The following is an 8,758-nucleotide window of genomic DNA, read 5'->3' on the forward strand; positions in this document are numbered from 1 at the left end:
GCCTAGTGGTCAATTGTCAGACTCATCAAGATTCCAATCGAAGGACCTAAAGGATAAGATTATATCCAGAATAGGGTAGTGGATTGATGATAAAGTCGAACGTTGAAGTCAAACCAAAGTCAACCAGTGATACTGATTAAAGCTTATCAAGGCAAGCATTCCCAAACTTTCTTTTAAATACTGCAAGTATTCCTTACTTTTCTCGTAAAATACTGCAGTTACTTTATTCCTATTCTAAGTTCAGAATAGTTAACTGTTTTATATTTCGCTGCAATTACTCTTAATTATACAAGTACCCTTCGTTATTGTTCCTTTATTATCAGTTGATCTCTTAAGCAAATACCTATCGTTCCGGGTTATTTGCGAACCCTGAATAGGGATGTTTTGAAATCAAAGTGATTTGACATCAAAATACTCTATGGACTGGATGGTTACGATACGGGACGGGTATAACCCGAACCCTTGATTATTAGGCCATAGTTGCCTGGGTACCCCATATGTTGGCTGGGTCTATGCAATTAGGTATAGATCCGCACTATCTCCTGACTGATCAGCAGGTTATAGTGCATATGTTGGTTTCTAGTGTCCAGTCTAATTTATTGTTGATCGCCATTAACTGCATTCTCTCTCGAAAGGTTTTTATGATTCCAAAAACCGGACGAAACCCTGATTCAGGAGACGAATCTGGGAATCGCTTGTCACTTTTGGATTTATAGTTAAAGGCTGGTAACAACCAGTGTTAATTCGCTCACCTCCCTCAAATAAGTAGAATTGTTTAAAATTTCTTAAAGATTTTGTCTGGAAAATTTTCCTTTGATAATGATACTTGAAAATCACTTATATACTTGCTGGGCAATTTTGGCTCACTCCTGCTTTGTAAATTCTTATTTCTTTCAGAAGCAGGTAAGGATAAAAGTGAATAACTTCCGTTAGACAGCAGAAGTTTGAGAGATCTTCGCTGCGAGAGGATGAAGCTGTTAGAAAAATAAGACAAGGGCATTAGCATAAAGGTATTTAAACTTGTATTATAGTTGTTGTGAATTGTAGAAGGTTAGATTCTTGTTCATACCATAACCTGTTAAAGATCCGAATTCAAGGGGTTATTTACAAATTATTTTATTTTATGTAAAGATTGTTTAGTGACACCAAATCTTGACCCCGGATTTGGGATGTTACACATACTTCACAAGTTCCTGAGTACATAGAGTACCTTCACCTGCGGTACCTTTGTTAGTCTCCCTAGTACACATAGTACCAGAGTCTACCCCTCCCTTGTCCTTCAAAAGAATTCTATCATATCTAGAGAACTTGAACCATATCGAAGTTCCCCCAAGCGTTTTGCTTGTTGATAGAAACCGCTTGTCTTATTAGCATATATATATGTGTGTATACGTACTTCCAAAATTTTCGGAGGAAGTGCTAAGGATGTGAGTTGACCGTTGTCAACAGATAATTAAATAAGGGGGAGTTTTTTTTAAAACTTTATTCAAAATATTTAAAATAGGCCGAGATAATATTCTCCGACGATCTGAAATTATTTGAATGATTTTCCGAAAATCAGAACTTATTTTAAATCAGGTTTTATGATTTTTAAATCATAATAAATCATTAGATAAATAATTAGTAATTAAATATTAATCGTTAAATAATTAACCTCGAATGATTATACTTTAAAAGAATATTTGAAATAATATTCCTCAACTTTTTATGTTTAAGTAATTTAAAGTAATCTTTAATAATAAATCGGGTTTGAAATAAATAATCGTTGGAGAATACTTATCCTATAATAAATGAATAGTTAATTAATTTTGAACAATAAAATTTAGTTGAGGGAATAAGATCTTTGGAAATCGTTTAATAAAAGTTCGAGGTATTTAATGTTTCGCAAGTGGACGTCAAGTCCCTTGGAATAAAATAATTACGGACTTTTTATCGTCCAAAACATCTCCGGGATGATTTCCGGGTTTATATTTTATAAAAACAAAACTGACCGACTCTCGGGCTTACAACTTATACATCACGCTCTAGTGTAGCGTTAATATTCTTAAATAAAACACATCCGGAATACTTCCGGGTTTTCAGCAAATTATACTAACCGATTCTCGGTCTAAAATATACTCCTCATATATACAACGCTACTCTCTAGCGTTACCGATTGAAATTCGGTAATATTCATATACCAAAATCATTATCATATCCTATGATATTATATAACATAATTCGTAAAACATCGTAAATATAGCATGATGTATATATCGACATTATTTGAAAACAAACACAACACAACAGTTTCAAAAATGTAGGATTTGAAAACTTGCCTGGAGTCCAAGATACGTTTCCCGACTTCCTCTCGTTCCGGGTTTTCTAATCAACAAACATCATAAACTTAATCATTATTCCTACTCTCATCACCAACTTATATTTCTAATAAGTTCAATACTTCATAATTTTCATTATTCGACCGACTCGAAATAACTATCACTCCTTGGTCGAAATGGACGGTCAAAGTGGTCTTCTAGATTTGACTTTACCGAATATTACTATTACACGACTCACACTCTATGATTTTTAATAATTCGTAAAATTAATATTTTAATACAAAACCACCTCGACGAGCTTCTTGAGTGCTTTTAATATTTATCCTAAAAGTTTCATTTTGATAAAATGAATTTAATTTGGTGAAAAGCATTTCAAAAGTTCGGTCAACTACGGAGTTTTACTATTCAAACCGCTTTCACTAAAATATTGGTATCTTTCAAACCGTTAACTCAATTGATGCACCGTTTTTGCGTGCACGATTTATACAAAATTTAGAACACATCATTTGAATTTTTTTCTGGTAACAGGGGTGAAAATCCCGAAGTGGCAGTTTCCTAACAGAGGGTTGTTTTTGACATTCGTACTCCGCGCGACCTCGGCTCTAACATTCTTATAAAATTGAAAAATCAACATTTTTACTTGAAATTTTTATGAAAGCTAATAAACTCTATTTATTACCCTCTTTAAAAAATTTATGATTTTTAAATATTTTTAAGTCGATCATTTATATTTACAAAGTTCGTAATTTGTAGCAGTTTTGTCGCTTAAATCCCTTTTACTAAAACGGTCATAACTTTTGATCCGTAAATCGGAAATAAGCGATTCAAGAGCCTACACGATCCTTATAACATTTTCTATCATAGTAAAGTGTTACTTTTTAAGAAACTACAGTTTATATAATCGGGAACTTTGGCAAAAACTTAAGTTGAGTTTTGTTCATTTTAACGAGGTTACGATTACGATTCGAGCTTCGTTTACGTCTTAAATCATTATACCACCATCAACAATCATCAAATCATCATCTCAACAGTAACTCCTCTCAAGAACATCATGTTACTGAGGAAACAATCATCAACCTTAAAACTAATTAACTAAACATCAAGATAATATCAAATCAATCATCAAAACCATACTTATATCCAAGATCCTTACTTCTCTTAAAACTTAAAACTTAAAACAAAGTTTGGATGAATGTTTATACCTTCCTTGAAGCTTTTTAATACTTAATAAAGTCCTAAGATCCTTGATTAAGCCTTGTTATAGCTTTAGGAGCCTTAAACTTTCATGAAAAATCAAGAAAACAAGTTAGTGATTTTCGGAGTTACTATTCACCCTCAACTTCAAACATTTTTATGAAATTGAGAACTTCATGTATGGCCATGAAATTTGGTGCGTGACTTACTCATGATATGAAAGAAGTTTGGTAAAAATTTGGTGATTTTTGAATGAGTAGATCATGAGATATGAATTTCTCTTTCCATTGTGTTCTTGAAATTAACATTGAGTTTTTGGAGAAAGAGAGAGATTTTGTGAGCTTCTTACTTGCTTCTTGAATAAGACTTGTGTTATATATTTGTATATATTTTAGTATATAACCTAAGCTAGTATTATGTTGGCATATCTTGGACAAATCTTACTAGCTTTCCTAGGTTACAAGTTAATCTAGTAGGTTTTAGCCTTTAGCTTCACTATTCCTTAGCTTTAGGTGATCATGCCTATATAACTTATGTTACTATTTGATAAAGTAACCATGGTTACTTTTCTACCATGGTTAGTTAGTGTGTTACATTTATTTAATCGTTTACGCATTTGTTCGGTCGCTTAATCGTTTTCGTAATAATTTCTCGTAAAGGGTTCCTGGCGCAAATCCGTTCGTATTTATTCTTTATGTTTTGAAGTATCGTCCTTGGATATAAATCCGTAGGGTTTTAAATTCATAAGTATATTTTGATTCCCGTAATCCTCGATGATTCGTAAATACGGTCATTTTTCAAAGTTCATTTCCTTCGAAAACTAATAGCGTTTACATACACTTTTGGTACGTATAATCATGTTATCAACTCCGAAACTCAATTTCTCATGCGCAACATAGTGTGGGATAAAAAGTTTTCCCCGTCTGCCAGGGTTACTATTCATTAAATGTTTTTACAAAGTCTCAAAAATTCGAGTTATTACAGAGATAGAAGCTGAATAGACACCAATTATATTGAGACCCTATATGTCTATCGAATTTGACAACATAACGGTTTAATGCACAAGTTATCTCTCGTGATTACATAGGGCAAGTAAGATGGTTAAAATTATCTACGAATCATGCATAACACATAAATGAACCTATGCTAGCATGGCAAGTTCTAAACCCTTAAATTCACTTTCGCTTCATTAAAGATTAACACACTATCTTATAAGTTCGCGACGCTCATAAGACTAATAAGCACAACCAATACTAGATTATCATACAATTACCACACACTAAAGTATTGAAATGAATTAACTAAAGAAATCCATAAATAATTCCGTTGGAACCCCACGATAAAGATTAGCCCATAATCGGACTCATCATCAACGTGGGTTCCGATGAAAGCATGGTATAATAAATGTAGTCTTTATACTTAATAAAACAAAGTACGAAACAAGAGTATAGGTTCACGAATAAGAAAACTAGCATCCAAAGTTACAACTTAAAACAAAAAATCATAAGTATAAATTAGATCTTCTTCGCCATGGTTGATTTGTGCTCTACGGTCTTCTTACGCCTTCTCCTTAAGCTCTGATATGTCTTGTTATAAAAACGAGCATAAGTTATGTTTATATAGCAGCCCATGCAGAGTAGAATTCTTCTGGATCAAATTTCTATGAGAAACAGGATTTTAATTCCCGACCTGGCGCCACCGCACACCTGACTAGTACGGGCACGCTGACATTCTGCCATCCTGGCACGGCCGCGCGCTTCTTTAGCGCGGGCGTGCCGTCTCACTGGAAAAAATATTGACTTCTTCTTTTCTTGCTGGTTTGAGCTGGTCTTTTCATGAGTTTTTATTCTAGACACCATCCTAACACCATATTAGCATCAAAACAATGCCAATTCACCTGTATTACTGATAAATGCCTGAAATGCAAAAACACTACAAAAACACATTAAAAACACTAACAACTCGAGTGCAAAACATCAATTCAAAGCTTTACGGAGCGTTATAAAGTGTCATAAATGTCACTCAACAAAGCTCAACTGAATTATAGTCCGCATTGCAATAACAACCCAATACTATCTTGTATAACTAATCGCAAGTGTTCAGTTGTTAATCCTTTCTCAATCCAGATTATATATATATCATACTTTACGTGCTGCTATGGTTTACGAACTGATTTTTGTATGATCCACTCCGCCAAGTTATATATCAGCATATACTACGTCAAGCAATAATACACCAATTATATCATCGAGATCTCACAATTCAGCGATGTTAAGTGGCATTTATGTCCACTTAAAACATCCTATAAAGGCTTGAATTGGTGTTTTATACTCAAGTATTTTATGTATTTGATTCATTTTTGTAGTATTTTGCATTTCAGGCATACATAAGGGATCAAGGAGATTTAGCATTGCTTTGGTGCTAAATTGGTGTTAGGAAGGTGCTAGGGAAGATTGCTCGTTGAATGATATCACAAGCCAGCAAAAGAAGAAGAAATAATCAGTTTTTCCAGAATTCAGCGCGCCCGCGCTATGATAGTGCGCGGTCGCGCCAGAGAAGCAGAAAGTCAGCGTGCCCGCGCTGAGACAGCGTGCGGCCGCGCTAGGTCGAAAACTAAAGAATCCTGTTTTGAATAGAAGATTGATTTCTGGACTTCTATGCTGATTACGCCTGCTATATATAGACAACTTAAAGACATTTTTCAAAATGAAGCATAAGGAGAAGGCGGCAAAAAGACCTAGGAGCACAAGTACAACCAAGGAGAAGATGATCTAGTTTATTCTTGTGATTCTTTGTTTAAGTTGTAATCTTGGATGCTAGTTTTCTTATTTGTTGAACCTATACTCTTGTGTGATATACTTTGATTATTTATTCAGTTATAAAGTCTTAGTTTATTCTAACATGCTTTCATCAGAACCCACAGTGATGATGAGTTCGGTTATGGGCTAATTGTTATCATGGGGTTCTAGCTGATTTACTTATGGATTTCAATAGTTAATATGTTTCGATACCTTATTGTGTGGTGATTGTATGATATCCTAGTATTGGTTGTGCTTAATCGTCTTATGAGCGTCGCGAACTTATAAGATAGCGTGTTAATCTCTATTAAAGTGAAAGTGAATTTGGAGGTTTAGAACTTGCCATGCTAGCATAGGTTAATGTATTTATTATGCTTGATTCGTAGGTAATTTTAACCATCTTACTTGCCCTATGTAATCACGATAAATAACTTGTGCTTAAACCTTTATGTTGTCAAATTCTATAGACATATAGGGTCTCAATATAATTGGTGTCTATTCAGCTTCTATCTCTTTTGTGGATGTCTGGTAGTAGGTTATTCATGCAATGAAAGCTGACGTTTACTAGTTTCATGTTATCTGGTTAGTTGTCATCACCATTGCATGCTAAGGATTCTTAAAAAAGGCTATTGAATGAAGTAGTGATGAAGTTAGAATCCCATGTTTGTCTAATTTAAGTAATTCAACCTTTAAATCTCTTACTTAATTTTATGTTACTCAATATCTTAGTTATAATCAATCTCAACTTGTTATGCGTCTTAGCATTGAATAATAACCATACCATCGATGCATAAGTACATCAATTAAAATTAACCTAAACCAGTCTATGTGGGAACGAACTAGAAATAATTCTATATTACTTGCGATCGCGTATACTTGCGTGAATATTAGCGCGTGTTTTCATCCTAACAAGTTTTTAGCGCCGCTACCGGGGACTCGGTGTTAATTTTTAGTTTATGTGCTTGTCATCAGTGGTCGTTAAAGTTCACTGACTCGGATATTATTACTTACTTGGGTACTTGTTGTATTTCAGGTACTCTAGAGAGCGTGAATGCTAACGCTTTCTCGATCTTGCATGAGAACACTGGATAAAGCGGAGGAAGTTATTGAAGAAGTTCTTGTTGAAGAGAAGGTTGAAGAAGTTTTTGTTGAGGAGAAAGTTAAAGAAGAAGCTCTAGTCATAATGGGAAATCAAGCAGCGAATCCTAAGGATTTAATGGACTATTCTAAGCCGAAGATCAATGAAATTTAATATAGCATTATCAGGCCAGCCATCGCGGCTAACACCTTTGAAATCAAGTCAAGCACGATTTAGATGATACAAAATTCAATTCAGTTTAAGGGTTCTCATATAGAAGGTCCCAACATGCACATCAGAGATTTCATCAAGATCTGTGACACTTTTAAGTTCAATGGAGTTACTGAAGATGCTATAAAGATGAGGCTTTTCCCATTCTCTCTAAGGGATAAGGCTACGTATTGGTTGCATTCTCTACCACCAGGCTCTATTACTACGTTGGGGGATCTGGCTCAGAATTTTCTCACTAAATTTTTTCCTATGGCGAAGACTGCTGTAATCAGAAATGCTCTTACTCAATTTGCGCAGCAATTTGGAGAATCTTTGTGTGAAGCTTGGGATCGCTACAAAGAGATGCTTAGGAAGTGTCCTCATCATGGGATGCCTGACTGGATGATCATTAACTTCTTTTATAATGGGTTGGGTGCAACTTCTAGACCCATGCTTGATGCAGCATCAGGAGGAGCCTTATGGGCTAAAAGCTACGATGAAACTTATGAATTAATTGAGTTGATGGCTGCTAATTAATACCGGAACCCAACTCAGAGAATGCCTCAAGGCAAAGTAGCAGGAATTCTGGAAGTGGATACAGCTACTGCTATAGCTGCTCAGCTTCAGGCTTTGATGATGAAGGTGGATTTTTTTGGCTAATTTTGGAGTTAATCAGATCCTTAGTGTCTGTGAGCTTTATGTTGGTGCGTATGAGACGAAACAGTGTGCTATTTCTAGTGAATCAGCTCAGTTCGTGAGCAACTTTCAGAGGTCGCAACAACCAGCTCCAACCACCTAACATCCCAACAACCATAATCATCCTAACTTTAGCTGGAACAACACTCAGAATGCGGTGCAACAGCCTTATCAGCAGTATGCAGCAAAGCAATACAACCCTCCTGGTTTTCAACAGCCGTAATATGCACCAAGACAACAACTCCAACTTCAGCAGCTACCACTATCTAATGAAAAATCTTAGTTGGAGGAGTTGAGACTCATGTGCAAGAGCCAAGCGGTTTCTATTAAGACCTTGGAGAATCAAACTGGGCAGATTGCCAATACCTTACTAAATCGACAACATGGTACACTCCCTATTGATACTGAAATGACAGGCAAGAGGGAAGCTAAAGGGCAGGTTAAGGCAATCACATTGAGGTCTG

The 8,758-nt window shown here is 35.2% G+C and overlaps 1 non-coding gene across 1 annotated transcript; it reads right to left on the bottom strand.

Moving 5' to 3' along the window:
- Positions 1-7,883: 7,883 nt before the first annotated feature.
- Positions 7,884-7,990, bottom strand: LOC141722845 (small nucleolar RNA R71). Its single transcript, XR_012575844.1, has one exon. It is a non-coding gene; the product is annotated as a small nucleolar RNA R71 (small nucleolar RNA).
- Between the last annotated feature and the right edge of the window lie 768 nt (positions 7,991-8,758).

Source organism: Apium graveolens, chromosome 4, assembly GCF_009905375.1.
Source record: "Apium graveolens cultivar Ventura chromosome 4, ASM990537v1, whole genome shotgun sequence".
Classification (NCBI taxonomy): domain Eukaryota; kingdom Viridiplantae; phylum Streptophyta; class Magnoliopsida; order Apiales; family Apiaceae; genus Apium; species Apium graveolens.